Source organism: Balaenoptera acutorostrata, chromosome 2 (assembly GCF_949987535.1).
Source record: "Balaenoptera acutorostrata chromosome 2, mBalAcu1.1, whole genome shotgun sequence".
Lineage (NCBI taxonomy): Eukaryota > Metazoa > Chordata > Mammalia > Artiodactyla > Balaenopteridae > Balaenoptera > Balaenoptera acutorostrata.
The window spans coordinates 166,356,324-166,372,576 of NC_080065.1; the positions used below are offsets into that span (position 1 = coordinate 166,356,324).

At 49.8% G+C, this 16,253-nt stretch overlaps 1 protein-coding gene across 1 annotated transcript in view; it reads right to left on the bottom strand.

Moving 5' to 3' along the window:
* Positions 1–16,253, bottom strand: part of COL23A1 (collagen type XXIII alpha 1 chain) — a 364,442-nt gene that overhangs the window by 104,344 nt on the left and 243,845 nt on the right. The gene's annotated exons all lie outside the window — the stretch shown is intronic.

Here is a 16,253-nt window from a genome sequence, read left to right on the forward strand (position 1 = left end):
GCCATTCGGGGGTCTTCCCTGCCCTCCATGGGTTCCCCACTGCCTCTGTTCCCCTCACACCCCCTTGCTTCCACTCCAGCTCCAGTTGCATTTGACCCCTGGTCATGCCCCTGGGCTCCTCACCTGCTGCCCTTGGCTTGGAAAGGCTCCTCCCACCAGTTCTGCCTCACCTTCAAGTCTCCTGCAAAGACATCTGCTCCTGCCACACTTGGTACAGACGACCTCAGGTACCATCACCTGCCACGCTCTTCTCATTATTTTGCTCAAAACACCCCCTCCCAGTGCTATTTTCCCCTTTGTGCTTACTGGGGAGAGGAGACTGAAGCCAGGAAGTCACCCTAAACTGGCCTTGGCTAGGTCAAGGCCCTCTCTGACTCCCTCACCCCATGCCCCCTCCTCATTGGAGCCCTGGTCACATTGCTTCCTGATCCAGATCCTCCACTGGTCAGGAGGGGCCTGCTGGGTGTGTGGCCTCAGCGCTCTGCACAGGCTGGGACAGGAGGGCATTGGCTGAGATTTGCTATCGGACAATGGACAGCAGTGATGACATTGTCATGGCTGGTTAACGGTACACAAGGCGCCTTCACCTCCATTCATTACTTGGCTTCTGGGCTGAGCTCTCTGCCCTGGGAGGGGAGGGCTCTCCTTCCAGGACCAGCCCTCATGGATGCTTGATGGCTCCTGCATTCCTAAGCTTAATTTGGGGAAGGGCTTCCTAGAGGTCCCAGGTCCTGCTTGCCACATGCTCCAAATCCAGCATTTCCTATCTCAGACCCCTAGGCATGCACTGCACGGGGCTCAGCGGGGGGACCATGGGGCCACTGACTATTGGCAGGAGGGAGGCCCAACTCCACGCTGCAGCTCTCCTCACTGCAGAGGGTCAGCCCCTCTGTTGGCACCAGCAGGACAGGCTGACTCCCAAATCCTACCTGAATCCAAGCGGGAGTGGGGGTGAGTGCGTGCAAAGAGGTGCTTCACTAAACACACAGAAGGCGGCATTGTTTCCCTGCGTCTCGTCAGGCAAAGTCTGGAAGGGATTCTTGGTAGGAACTCTGATGAGGGCTTACCAAATTCTCAGCACAGCAAGGATCCGGGTGATTGATGTGGAGAAAAACATTTTCACCAGCCCCCTCATCTGGTTTGTATTAAGAGGTTTCCATGCCTGGGTTTTTTTTTTTTCCCAAGGTAAAAACCCACGATGAGTTGGGAGCAGAGAAAGAGCAGAGGAGACAAGCAGCTGGGTGGTGGTGGGGCGGGGGGAGCTGCGGGGAGCCAGACTGAAAGATGTGACTGAGGTGGAGGGAAGCCCCTCACTCTTCAGGGCTAGTGGGAAACAGAGGCCCAGCGGGCGTGATGATGGAGACCCTGGGACTGGCTTCCTTTCTTACTTTATTAAGGTCCCAATGGAATTGGCAGCAAAAAAAGTGGTCCCTAGCAGCACTTACCCCACGGCAGTGCCACCCCCATTCCTCACCCCACACCTGGCCTGCCATTTCCTCTCGCTTTCCTACCTTATCTTTCTCCCCAGCACCATGGGCATCAGATGTAATTAGAGGCTGTTTTTTGATTTCCGTCTCCCTGCTGTAGCAGGCAAGCCCCACAGGGATGCGGGATCGTTGACTGCATGAATGAATGAATGACCAAGTCCTACTGTTGCCTTTCTAGCCCCCACCTGGGCACCAGGGTCCTCCTCCTCGGGTGGGGTGTCTCACTAGTGGGTGTGGCTTGAAGGAGGCAGCCCCCTGCAGTGGCCCTGATGGGGGTGAGCCTCCGGCTTCCTCCTGGGATTTTCTCCCTCTTAGGGCTGGAGACGGTGGGTGAAGTTGGGAAAAGCCCCCACAACCCAGTGAAGCCAGGGCACGCCCACACAGGGACCCGGCTCTAATGGCGTCTCTCGGCCTTCTAGGTCCTCAGGCTCTCTGACTCTCCTCTCCAGGTACCCTAGGACCAGGTTACTAAGCAGAGTTGGCTGAACCCCCAGAGACTAGGTCTGGGACCCACTATTCCCCTGCTTAGAATGACCTTGAGAACTTTCCCACTTAGCTGGACTCAGTGCTTAACGTCACCTCCTCCAGGAAGCCTTCCTGGTCCTGCCCCTCTGTTCCTCCTTGTTCCTGGACCCACCTTGCTCTGAAGCATGGCCTATTTCTTCATCACAGTCCTTGGTGCTTGGATATCATTGGCTCACCCAGTGACAGCTCCCTGGGATCCCAGCACCCATCACAGCATCTGGCACATAGCAAGTGCTCACAGAGGGTCTGCTGGGCTGATGCATGAAAAAGGAGAGTGGCCAGCACAGTGCCCCAGCACCCGGCATGGGGTCAGGGCAGAGCATGGGGCAGAAAACACGACTGGATGAACAGAGGGAGAACTGGGTGGGCTTCCGGCCACCCCTCCCTCCCCTGGCCTGTTAGGCCTGTGCACGGCCTGCCCTCTCTGCCTCCCTGGCCTCGACTGAGGATGGCTTACTTCTTGTCCAAGGGCACCTGCCCATGGCTCAGGCCTTTCCCTCCAGTGCTCAAGCGGCTCTCCCTGACCATGGGCTCAGCTGAGTCCAACCCCCATTTTTAAAAAAGCTGAGCGGCACAGCAGCTGCTTGCATGATCACACTGCAGGGCCAGAAGCCTCCTGTCCAGATAGGGACAAAGCCAGCTGTGGCCGTCTCCAGGGGTGCCAAGAGGACCAAAGCTGCTTCGAAGCTCCATGACCTGTCCAGACAGTTTGGTGCAGGGGCGACCTCTGGCCCCACAGAGCCTCGGTAACCAGCTGCCTGCACAGTGTGGGATCGCTCAGTGATAAACCAAGAGAGAGACACACAGTCAGCTGCAAAGGCGGGGCAAGGAGGATTCTGACTCTAGGTAAAGAAGGAGGGGAGAAGAAACAAAGCATGATAAGGACTGAGGAAGGACAGCTCTCAGCTCTGGTGCCAGCAGTTAACCAGCAGTTTGAGACGAAGAGGGAAGAACTACATTCTCTGCCATCACAGAAGCGAGTCTTCAAGTGAGCAATAGCGTGTGTGCACACCGTGAGTGGTCTGAGAGCAAGCACCGCCCGAACATCCACTTTGTGCCAGCCCCTGTGGGACGCTGGGGACACATCTCAGCGGGCTTCTGCCCAGGGAACTTAGCTCAGTGGAAAGACATCCCAGAGGGTACAAGTGGTGCCCAGAAGGATGTGCATGGGGCTGTCAGGGTGGGTAACCTGGGGCCTGACCTGGTCTCGGGGGTCAGGAAGACCATGTAGGGTTTGGATGAGGCGAGGGTATTCTGGGTGAGGGATACATGTGGGGGCCCGAAGCAGGAGAGGGTATGGTCTGAGGGTGGATCTGAGAGAAGGTGGCATGTCCGCAGTGTAGGGGAGGCACAAGGCTGGCAGCACAGTCAGGAGCCCAGTCTGGGATCACAACGGGGACCATGGATTTTTATCCCACTGGGGGAAATGCTGATTTCATGATGCTCGGCCTGTGGGCTGCATTTTGTGTTCTAGGCTGTTAGGGACAAAATTGTGTCCCCCACATCCCCCCAATTCATATGTTGAAGCCCTACCCCAGTGGGCCTTCAGGGAGGTACTTAAGGTTAAAGGAGATCATAAGGGTGGGGCCCTAATCTGATAGAATTGGTGTCCATATAAAAAGAGACAGAGATACCAGAGATCTCTCTCTCTTTCTCTCCATTACATGAGGACCCAGCAAGAAGGTGGCCGTCTATGAGCCAGGAGGAGAGATTTCACCAGGACCCGACTCTGATGACACCTTGGTCTTGGATTTCCAGCCTTTAGAACGTGAGAAAATAAATTTCTGTGTTAAAGCCCTCAGTGTGTGGTATTTTGGGATGGCAGCCAGAGCAGACTGATAATGCAGGCCCTAAGTTAGATACTTTCACCCATGCTTTTCCTCTCACTTTCCAGGCAGCCCATCATCTTCACTGTCCTTGCTCTGAGCAAAGAAGCCAACAGACTTTGAGGGGTCGACAACTTGATCAAGTTTGCAGAGCTGGTAGCGCAGTTGTAAAAACACCTTTGTGCTTTGGGTCTTTTCTCTCTTAAACGAAGAGAGAGACGATGGCTACCTTTAAAATTAGCAAGATGGAAATGCTATTAAACAAATTTAACAAATAAAAATAGACATCAGCTAATGATGCGAGAAGTTCTGCTAAAGAGAGTGAAGATGAAGGGGGAGGGGATGAGACAAAACCTCAATGGTCTCAAGTATTTAGAATGATTACTCTTAAAATGTGTAAAAAGAGCAATAATTCAGTATAAAGAAGGGTTTTAATTAAAGGTAAAATATGGAAGCGCAGTTCTTTCAAACTTCTGTCTCCTTCCAATACAACATGAAGACAAACCTCTTCACTTTCTCCTCCAGAAAGAAAGGAAGGCAGCATCCAGCTAAGAGATAAGGGGCATGGAGTTTCTTGTGGCCCAATAGACAATTTATGCTAAAATCTTTTAAAGACATGTTATATATTTGAGATTGTCTTTTTGAGGGCAGCCACAGGCTGCCCAGCAGGTGTCAGGATAAGACAAACACACTCACTAGGCCAGCCTGCTGAGGAAGGTCTCTATCCCAAACATTCCAGTATGTCTGCTTGTCCATCGTCCACACACTGAATATTTTGAGAAGAAAATAAACAAAGATGTTTCTCATTAAAAAAAAAAAAAGAGCTGGCAAGGCCCTCTCATATACAACTGGAAGGAGGAATACAGGACAACCTCTTTGGAAAGTAATTTGGGAATATGTTTCAAAATCTAAAATGCACATACTCTTTGATCCAGCAACTGCACTTTTAGGAATGCCTCCTCAGATATGCTTCCACATGTGCATCAGAGTATGATGTATGAGGGGATTCACAGCAGCATCACGTTTAATAGGAAAAGACTGGAAACAAGCCATGTGCCCAATAGCGGAAGAATGGTGAAGTAAATTATGCCATACTCATACAATGAAACTCTATGCAGCCTCTAAAAAGAATGAAGCAAATGAAGCCAAAAAAGTACTAAAAGGAGCCGTAAATTTCTTTTATAATCTCTGATTTGAGGAGACCATTCTATATATGACACAAACTTCAGAAGCCACTCAATAGAAGGCTGATAAATGTGACTTACATTAAAAATTTTTTTTGCATGCGGGACTTCCTTGGTGGCTCAGTGGTTAAGAATCCGCCTGCCAATGCAGGGGACACGGGTTCGAGCCCTGGTCCGGGAAGATCCCATATGCTGTGGAGCAACTAAGCCCATGCGCCACAACTACTGAGCCTGTGCTCTAGAGCCCGCGAGCCACAACTACTGAAGCCCGCGCGCCTAGAGCCCGTGCTCCGCAACAAGAGAAGCCACCGCAATGAGAAGCCCACTCACTGCAATGAAGAGTAGCCCCCGCTTGCTGCAACTAGAGAAAGCCCGCGCACAGCAACAGAGACCCAACACAGCTAAAAATAAATTAATTAAAAAACAATTTTTTTTGCATGACCCAAAAGAAAAATAAAAGAAAAACCAAAAGCAGTCAAAGAAATAGTATAAAACTGTGAAAAAATATTTCCAACTCATATGACAATTTCCTTAAAGCAAATCAATAAGAAAAAGAAGAACAACCCAACGGAAGAATGGACCCAGGATAGGATCAGGCCATTCACTGAGAAGGAAATAGAAGTTTCTCTGAAATATACGAAAAAAACGCTCAGCCTTAGTCAAAGAGAATAGCAAAGTAAAACTCTTCTGGGATATTGTCTCTCATCTCTTAGAATGACGTACAGTGGAATAGTACCATGCTGCTTGGGCAGGGCCTGGAGAAGCATTGAGAAAGGAGGGGGATGGGTGTGGCAGGGGATCAGCACTCTCTCCACAAACACTTTAACCCAGCAATCCCACTTCTAGGAATTCATTGCTCAAATGTAGTCACCAGCATGCATGCCATTGAATGCAGGCACTCAAAAGAATGAGGAAGCTCCGTCTGAGAGACAAAAACATCTCAGATATTCTATCAAGTAGAAACAAGGGAAAACACAGTGTGTGTTTTGTTATTACCACTGAGTTAAAAAAGAGCTGGAAAACACTGTATTTATACATGTGTTTGTTTGCATGGGCCAAAAGCACCCTTCAAAGGATGCAGGAGAAATGACTAGGGAGGGGTTGCTACAGGACAGAGGTGCAAGGACTTTCCTCCCTGAATACCTTTTTATACCGTTGGAATCTTGAATTATAATATCTTGCCTACTAAAATTACTAGAGTAAAATCAAAAGAATGAGGCAATATATAGGTAGGTGATTTATGTGTTCTGATATGGGAAGATTTCCAACTTATCTTGAAGCACGAACAGCAAGGTGCCCGAACATGCTACTACATGAATAAACTTTGAAAACATGCTGGGTGAAATAAGCAGGCACAAAACCCCACATATTGTGTGATTCCGTTTATATGAAGTGTCCAGAACAAGCAAACCTATAGAGACAGAAAGTGGATTAGTGGTTCCCTAAAGCTGGGGGTGGGTAGTGTTTACTAATGGGTCCAGGCCTTCTTTTGGGGATGATAAAATGTTCTAAAATTGATTGTGGTGATGGTTGCATAATTCTGTGAATAGCCTAAAAAACCACCACTTGTACACTTTAAATGAGTGAATTGTACGGTATGTTGGATGGTATGTGAATTACGTCTTAATAAAGCCATTATTAAAAAAAAGGCCAGGTGCAGAACAGTGTGTAAAGCACACACAGCTTGTCTAAAAGAGGGGAATTTGTTTGTGTAGTTTGGTTTGGTCACAGGAAATATATAGGCAGGTGATCCCATAGCAGAGAAGGAGAAGGCAGTCACTTTCCACAGGCTGTGAGAGCCCCACTGAGCCCGGAGATTGGCTGCAGTGATGGGAGCCGCAGAGGGAAAGTGTGCCCGTTTAAGATTCAAAATGACGATGACCTTTTCCAGCAGGATTAAAAAACGGGGCTCTGCTTGCTGTCCCAGGCATGGCACAGTGTGTAGTCTACAGCTGCAGGCCTTCCCCCGGGCCCCTGCCATAAGAGTGATAAGGACGGGGTACAGACAACGGAAGCTCAGGGAGGTTAGATGACTTGCCCAAGTCACACCAAAAAATCAGCGCTGACCCAGCACGCGACACAAGTCTACAGACTCAGAGCCCAAGCGTCCATTCCACTGAAGCCGCCCTCCAGTTTGCAGACATTAACAGGGTGCAGAGGAGCAATTCAACAACAGGTGTGCGCCCCGCTGCTTCAGGAGCAGGCCCTGACATGGAGGGCACCAGAAAGAGGACCGGGCTACCTGCCTCCCATCAGAGCGTGCGTGAGCCACTGTCCCCGCTGTCCTCCTCTTCCTCCCTCCCCACCTTCACCTTCATCTCCCCTTCCCTCCACCTCCTGCAACACAAGCAGCAGCAGCAGCTAGCACTCCTCAGCATTCACTACATGCCTGACACTCGGTACCCACTGCCTTGCTCACCTCCAAGCCTTCATGACAGGCCTTGGGAACATCTCACACAGAGCCCAACATTTGCAGTCAGGGCCTCCACTTCAAGGTATTAGGGAGAAGCTGTGTGAGTCAGGACTTCTGGGAGAGTGGCAAGGAAGTCAGTGATCTCAGGCAAGGAGTACCTTCATGGCTGTCTAGGTCAGCCTCCCACCAAGCAGGAAGTGTGTCCATCCATCTATCCATCCACCCAACATTTATTTATTATCTATCATGTTGTTAAGCAGCAGACTTTGTGTCAGAGATAAAGCTCAGAATTGGTCCCACTTATGAGGCCAGTTTAATGGGGTCCAATTCAGCATCCTTTCTATAATGGCTATTCAGCCTATTTTTGCTTACTTCTCATGCTGGGGGAACTCACCACCTGGCAAGGAATCACATTCCATCTAATGGAACATTTGGACTATTCACCCCCTTCATTTTCTAGTTGAGGAAACTGAGGCCTAGGAAGAGGAATGACATGGCTGAGCTCATACCGCATTCCAGCGCAGAGCTGGACACTTGACTCAAGGCTGCTTCATCCAGCTTAAAGCTCCCTGAGAGAGAGTGGCGTGTTGCCTGCAGGGACTGTTTGAGATGCTAAAGAAGTTTACATTGCTGACCCAAACTTCTATTTAGCATTTCACACAGTGCACTGATGGCTGACTGTTTTAAGTCCAAAGTCAGACAAAATCAATTTCTCCTTTTGTTAAAAAAAAATTTTTTTTTTAAAGATTGTTTCTTTTCCTCTTATGGAGAAGGAACCGTAATGGACCAGGAGCTCACCTCCTTCACCTTGTGATCTTGGCCTCCAGCACCGGGCCTGGCCCGTGGACTTGCTACAGAGCAGGAGAAAGAGTTTGGGCTTCCAGCCTCAGGTTCTGGTCCTGGCGAAGGCCCCAGCCATCTGTCCACCTAGCCTCTATTTCCAAACCAGGATACTTGTGCTCGATTCTCCAACTAATCTGAGATACTGTGTATGTAAAAAACAATCTAGCATTGAACCTGACACTAGTAAATGCTCTATAAAACTGAGGTTGGGGGCTTCCCTGGTGGCGCAGTGGTTGAGAGTCTGCCTGCTAATGCAGGGGACACGGGTTCGAGCCCTGGTCTGGGAAGATCCCACATGCCACGGAGCGACTGGGCCCGTGAGCCACAATTGCTGAGCCTGCGCGTCTGGAGCCTGTGCCCCGCAGCGGGAGGGGCCGCGGTGGAGAGAGGCCCGCGCACCGCGATGAAGAGCGGTCCCCGCACCGCGATGAAGAGTGGCCCCCGCTTGCCGCAACTGGAGAAAGCCCTCGCACGAACCGAAGACCCAATACAGACAAAAATAATAAACAAACAAATAAATAAATAAATAAAGAAAGAAAATCCTTTAAAAAAAAAAAAAACTGAGGTTGGGGTTTTTTTTTTTTTTTTTAAATGCTCTGAATCAAATTATTGTCTAAATGAAGGTAAAGATTTAATTCCCTTTACAGGGTGCTGCCCATTCCCTTCTGCTCTTCCTAATTGCATTAAGCTCGAGTTCCCTCCCTGGTGACCCTGGGCTGCCCAGCAGGAAGTGACTCTGAGGCCTGCCTGCCTAGAAATCTGCTCTCTGAAGTCCCGGGTGATGTGTCCCCTCATATGTGACCTTTCCTTCTCACAGGCTTCCTTGTCTGGCCCGGCCTGGCCCTTGGGAGAATGCCTTTTCTGTGCTTTTATAGAAGACTGACCACTTCTGAGCTTGGAGTGGGGAGAAGCAGGCCTGTGCCCCCAGGAGCTGATCAGTGTGGCTGCAGGACTAGGGTTGCAGCCTCGTCTCTGACAGCATTTACAATGAAATGAAGGTAGGCAGGGTCAGGCCAGGGAGAGATGGGGGTCTTGCTGGGAACAACACACACTGAGGTGCCCATCTGAGGTTTTAACTGTCTGCTGGGGAAACTCTTTAGTGAGTTCTTTAAAGGAAAACATATTTTGGAATTTTCTCTGAATGATAGCACAAGGGCAGGCAGTCTTCAGAGGCCAGCCCTTGACTCCAGGCTAGAGTTATGCTAATGATGAATAGTCCCCTCAATTTCAAAACGTTAGCCCCAAAAGTAAAAGAAATTGCCCATCAGCTGAAATTCTTAGTTTCTATTTTGCTAAATGGCATGTCAAATTTAAAATATGTGAATGTGTGTGTATGTTGAAACATGACATACCCATGTCAAATTTACTATATGTGTAAAAACCCACACACATATAAAATATCTACATATATGACATATTTTTAAAACGTCTGTTTCTTTATGGAAGTTAAAGTAAAAAAATATTTTAAATAAAGGGAGAAAATGATTTATGATTCCATTATCTTTACATGACTATGGTTAAAATTCAGTGTGTTTTGTTCCAGGACAGATGTCACATGTATCTAATAAAGACTTCTCATTTGGTCTGGAAGAGTGAAGGGTGATCTATAGGGAGAGACAGCACCGACGGTGCAGCTGTGTGCAGGGTGGAAAAGCGTGGGTTTTCTAGGAGGTTGGACCTGGCTTTGATGCCAGCACTGCACTAATTATTAGTGTGACCTTGGGTAAGTCATTTAACCTCTGTAAGCCTCAGTTTCCACCAATGACCCAGCTGATTTCTGGGGAGAAGATGGAGCAGGGCTGGAATGCTTCCCAGAAATGAACCTTCTTCCTCAAGGGGTGGAGGGAGGAGAGAGCAGAGGGGCTGGATGGGGGAAGAGGGGAGCTGTGGAGAGGGGTCTCGGGGAGCAAGGGTGGGGTTAAGGGTGAAGTTATGGAAGCAGAAAAGCTTTTCCTGAGGCTGGGGCCTCATGTGAGACATGCAGCCATGCCCTCAAACTCACAGGGCTACAGCGACAGCTCCAATTTCACAGTTCTCTTCCATGGTCCCCATAAACTGCCCAAATGTCCTGGGATGCCAGCCCTCTGACATGCAAACCATGTCTCCCAGAGAGCCCATCCTGCCCAGAAATGACCTCAAATTCTTTGTTAGACCAAGGGTAGGTATTTCTGCTTAGGAAAATGTAGTCACTGTGAAGGTGGAACAAGAATAGGAACTGCTAAATTATTTTCAAGGAAATGTACGTTTCTTTATCAGATTACAAAATCTTTCCCCAGTGGGAACAGGTCAATTTAAAGTGGCTGCAGTTATGAAGGGATGACGCACACACCCAGGTTCTCCCGCCTTTGTAAACCATGCAACTCCTGGGGAGCCTGGCTGGGCCTCATGTGGGAGGGCTGGGGTCCCGCATGGGAGCTGAGCCTCTGCTCAGAGGCCACGCACTGCCAGGCAAAGAGCATGAGAACGGGCGGCCTGCCACATCTGAATCCCTCACACAGTGTGCTAGCTGTGTGACTCCAGGCAAGCACCTCTCTGAGCTTCAGTTTTCCCACCCTAAAAATAGGCATAATGATAATATGTACCTAGCTGGGCTACAGAGAGGATCAAATGAGAAACATATTAGAAACTGGCACATGATGCCCGGTCCGTGGAAGTGTTCAGGAAGTGGTGTCCTTGTCATACTCAGGGCAGGTGTTTCCATTGACTGCTTCTGTTTCTGCAGTGAAATCCTTTGGAGAACCAGTAACCTCAAAGAGCTACAGATGTTCTAGGCCCCTGAGCTGGAAATTGGCCACCAGAGCAATGGTCTGTGGTCTTTACTAGGTCAAGAGGCTAGTCAAGGACAATGGAAGGAGTTTTTGACACTCAGCTTCAGAGTCAGTAAACAGGACTGGACTGAACTTCTCCAGGACAAAATTTGTTCCCATTTTGCCATATCCAACCAAGCAAAGGCTGCCAGGAGCTGCTGTGAGAGTCTCTTTCTGGATATTTAATCATTCTTGTGCCACCTGCACCATCTTTCTAATCTTATTTTTTTCTTTAAACTAGCTTTTCTTACTTAAGTAAATATGTTTGGAAATGAAATTCTATCTCTACCACAAAAGGAAAACCAGTCTTCCATGCCATAAAATGGTTACTGTTAAAAAAAAAAAAAAAAAACAATGAAAGCTACACAGTACAACAAAGTTCTAGCCAAAACCCTTGCCTGAAAGTGCTTAGCCTAAAGTCTGTTCTCTTTGCAAAAAGGGAGATTAACAAGTATTAAAGGGATGTTAAAGATCCAGTAGGACCAAACTGAGATGATCTCTTAGGCCAACTGGAAGGATTGAAAGAGATTCGAAGAAGGGCTTTCTGATATGGAGTCAATGTCTTTGATACTGAATTAATGCTCTTGTGTCCCTGCTCAGAGAAGCTGCCCTGAAACTGTCCTGGTGTAAATGTGGGCACACACGGCCTGAGGGATGTATAAACAAATGCTCTTGGATTCTCATTCATCCTACATCTCCTCGCCACTCCTCCACCGGCTCTATCTCCCTCGTATTAGGCTCTTCTCCCCACCTCTACCCCTCAGCCCAAACCTTGGTCCCTCATCCTTGCCTCCCTCACACACCTGCCTGCAGAACACATTTCCTCCTGCAGCCTCCACTGGAACCTCAGCGCTGAGCATTCCTGTTTCTCCTACCTCTCCAACCTGCCCCTCTCTCCATTCCTGGGGTCACCCACTCTGTGCTGGATCCTCGTCCTCTTCAGGTACCACAGTCACCCCAAAGACAGATGCTTTCACACATGTGTGTTCACGCCTGTGCATGAGCTCTTACTGTTCCCTTCTACAGATGAGAAAAGTGAGGTCCAGTGAGACTAGCTGACGGGTGTGGGTCCCACAGTTGGTTGGCAGCCAGGTGGTGTCACATCCTGACTCCCGTCCTCCCTCTGGGGTCTTCCCACCATGTCACTCTGGACCTCTCTCTGTGCAAACCACAATCTGAAATAATACAGGGAGCTACAGGCATTGTGTAGAAAATACTGAGTGGGCGATAAAGGAGTTTTGATATTTACACAAAGGTTTCCCTCTTCCTCCCAGAGGATATGAGGCCATGATTACTGGCATCGAGGAAGCTTCCTAGGTCCAGCTTCTTCTGGTTGACACACTGTAGGTTTGCAGGGACATGCAGTGGGAAGTATGCTTGGGTGCCCCTTCTGCAATTGACAGCCAGCTGGCTCAGGACAAGCCTTCAGAGCCAATCCTCCTGTCCCTGACTGGGGTCAGTAGGTGGAGACACCTGTCCCATTTCTACCCAGAGCCCGAGGGAATGAGGGAACCTGGGTTTGGAGCCAGATGGATAAGGGCTTGAATCTCAGCTTCACTGTCGACCCAGGGCCAGGAAGAGAAGGATAGGAAGCCTCTGTGATGGGGTCCCAGCCTGGAGGTAAGCCCGAGCGGGGAGGGTGTGTCCCACTGAACCCTGTGCCCACAGAATCCAGGCTAAGCCACGGCTAACCTCACATTGGGGGTGTCTGGTCTGCCCAGCAGCCATTCTCTCTTCTTTCACCTTTAGCACCTCAACTTTCCTTGGAGAAATCCCTATTCTCATCCCTCCCTACTCTCAGTTCAATGGATTTGGTACGTCTTGACCCCCCACATGCACCCTGGCTTCTGGTATGTAACTCTGGCCTGGCCTATCAGCACACTCTTGTTTTTCTGGCCACAGTGATTGGCTCAGAGATGGACATGCCATCAAGGAGACTCAGTCACGGGACTTCTGCTGGAACTGTTAGGAAAGAGAGGTTCTCTTTGGTTGAGCTACAAGAAAGGAGTGAGCTTTGAGGGCCCCACTTTCTGAAGATCAAGGTAGCACAGAGCAAAGCAGACCCAAGCACTGGGGACAGGGGATTCTAATGCCACCAGGGGAGCACCCAGACCCATCCTACTGAAGTCAAATCAATGATCCACCTTTTTTTTCTCTGTTGGCTTAAACCAGTTTGAGTTGGATTTCTTTGACAGGCAACAAAACATATCCTAATAGGTATAAGTGGAGTTTTGGGGGGGACCCACAGGGCACAACTATCTCACATTAATCATCAGTCCATTACCTACAGTTACAGTTTATCAAGGTTTTAGTAAATTTTAATTCTGTCTTCTGCTATAGTTACTATCATTGTCTTGTCATCTGCAAATGTGATCATTGGATACATTTTACGTCTCCAAGTTGTTAAAAACCATGAACAGGGTAGGCCTAAGTATGAACCTATAGTCCAAAAGAAGAAAATTACCTCCTGGCTGACAGTGGCCCATTCGTTCATTCATTCACTGTTTACTGAGTCCTCCTATGGGCCAGTCATGCTGTGATTAGACTGCTGTGACTATTAACCAACTAGTTACACTCCCAGCTTGACTGTAGTCCAAATGACTCCTCCGACAAAAAGACTGGGCATTTTGTCAACCTATCTGAAGTACAAACGTGCTGAGATTAAACACTCCCTTGACCCGCGGTCATGCAGAAGACCAGCTTGGTGAATGGTTTGTACCTGGTGGGCCATGATGCTCACTGTCAGCTGGTCACAGGGCTCATGGACCCTTTGCTTCCTCATCTGCTTGAGACAGCAGCTCCAGGTCCCTGGTCTGTCTCAGCCACCTGGAGTTTCTAGAAACCACCCTTCTGAAAATGGGACAGTTCTGACGTTACACCCCATCCTCTATTCATCCTTAAAGACAAGGTCATATTTCTACGAGCACACTAGCAAGTTCTTCCTGTGCTCCAGGCACAATTCACCTGGATCTAGAGACTCAAATTCATGCAATGGGATCCATCAAATGCTTTTGCACCTGCTTTGTGACAGAGCCTCTTACAACCGTCCCTGCACGACGCCCTCACTGCTCTCCATCAGATGTTCTCTACCTGGAGCAGAAACAGGAACACAGGACCCGAGCCATCATCTGTTCTCACTGCTGCCTGTTCATTCCGTGTCTTGGTTCCCTGGCCACATGTCTGGCTCTCCTTTCTTCTCCTTGTGCCAAACAGACTTTTAAAAGCTGAGTGTGCTCTTCTGCACATTTTTGCCATCACTGGGCCTGTTCTTTTCTGGGCCACCTCCCTGGCCCTGCTCCTGTTCCTCCTGTCTACACACACACCTTTTCTAAGTCTGAGAAGTGAGTTCTGCACATCCCCCACGCCTTGGGAGACGCTCTTCTTTTTCCTTCAAACATCTTGACATCTGCTTTCCCAGTTTCCAGGATGTGAATCTTTCGGTTTGTGGGACGGCAGCTCCAGGTCCCCAGGATGGTGCGCTAAGGGTGGAGGGGGCCCACGAGGGGGCCCCGCTGTGTGAAGAGGTCACAGCCTTGCCCCTGAAATGCAGGGGCTCCTTCAGGAAAGTGCTGAGGGTGATGCTGCTTCCTCACAGGCTATGTCTCTTTGATCCTGCCCCTCCCATCTCCAATGCCGAGAGACACTGGATTATGGCTCTAGAAGTGGGGAGGAGGCCCTTGGAAATCACCTGGTCCAGAAGTTGCACCTTAATTAGCAGAATCACCTGGAGGGCTTTTCCTGTCTCAATCCCAGAGACTGAGCCATGGGGTTTGGGGTGGGTCTCAGGCACCTGGATCTATAAAAAGCACCCCCAGCTGCTATGATTCTGCTGATGAGCGTCACTGGGAGCCCCCTCACCTGCGGGGTGGTAGGCACCTGGCGCAGGGCACCAACTGCTAGGGTTCCAGGGTAAGCTCCCAGAGCCTGCCCAGGACCCAGGTTCCCGTGAGTCCAGCCTAGTATTCCCATTACCTTGCGCTGACTGCAGGCTTGGAAACCGGGGCTGGGGGCTGCTTACTTCCACAACCCTCATAAATACAGCCTGGGTTTATTAAGCAACGGGCACCATACAGTCAGGCCAATAAACGTATGTACAAACAGATAAATCCATGAAGCAATGAACAGTAGGGGCCACAATGTTCTTTTTACAATTTCTCTTTGGGGTGTGGGCTTTGCAGTGTTACTTTGTTGTTGTTGCTTTAATAAGCAAAATTGTTTTCTTGGGACTCCATCCAAGAACATTAGCTAAATAACTGTGATCCAGCCCCAGCTGCTCACAGGAAACCCTGTTCAGGCAGACAGTGTGGGAGAGGGAGGCTGGGCTTTGATGTGCAGTGTGGGGGCGTCCTGGGGGCACCAAGGCCTTTGTGAGAGGCTCAGGCTCCACCGTCTCTGGCTTAGCTTCCCAGTGGCCTCCTTCTTCCCCTCACATGGGTTGGATCTGACTAAGTGCCTCCCCCTTCACCCAAACCCTCCTGTGTCCTCTTGATGCCTGAGGACCATGTACAAGCCTCTTGGCGGGTATAAAGGTCTGGCCTGCGCCTGCCTAACTGCTTCCCAGATTGTACTGCATGGTCCGAGTTCGGCACACTGATCGCTCAGCATCCACTGGGGTGTTCGGTGCCCTTTTTCCTCCTCGACGGCTACAGACCCTTGTGTTTCCTGTTCTCCTCCTGGATAGCCAGGCCCCTCATTCTCCAAGCCCAGCTCTCATGTCACCTTCCTCCCACCCTGCCTGGTGATGGTTTCCCTGCCACACTGGGAGCTCGTTGAGGGCGGAGCCTGGGTCCTCTCAGGCTGGGTCAAGGACCGAGGCAGGAAGGGTGTGGTCAGGGCAGCAAGGGCTTGCAGCAAGGGCTTTGGAGGCAGACACACTGGGTTTAAACCCTACTCACACTCTCACCAGCTGCGTCACTCTTTATTTACTTATTTACTTAGTTATGGCTGTGTTGGGTCTCCGTTTCTGTGCGAGGGCTTTCTCCAGTTGCGGCAAGCAGGGGCCACTCTTCATCGCGGTGCGCGGGCCTCTCATTATCGCGGCCTCTCTTGTTGCGGAGCACAGGCTCCAGACGCGCAGGCTCAGTAATTGTGGCTCACGGGCCTAGTTGCTCCGCGGCATGCGGGACCCTCCCAGACCGGGGCTCGAACCCGTGTCCCCTGCATTGGCA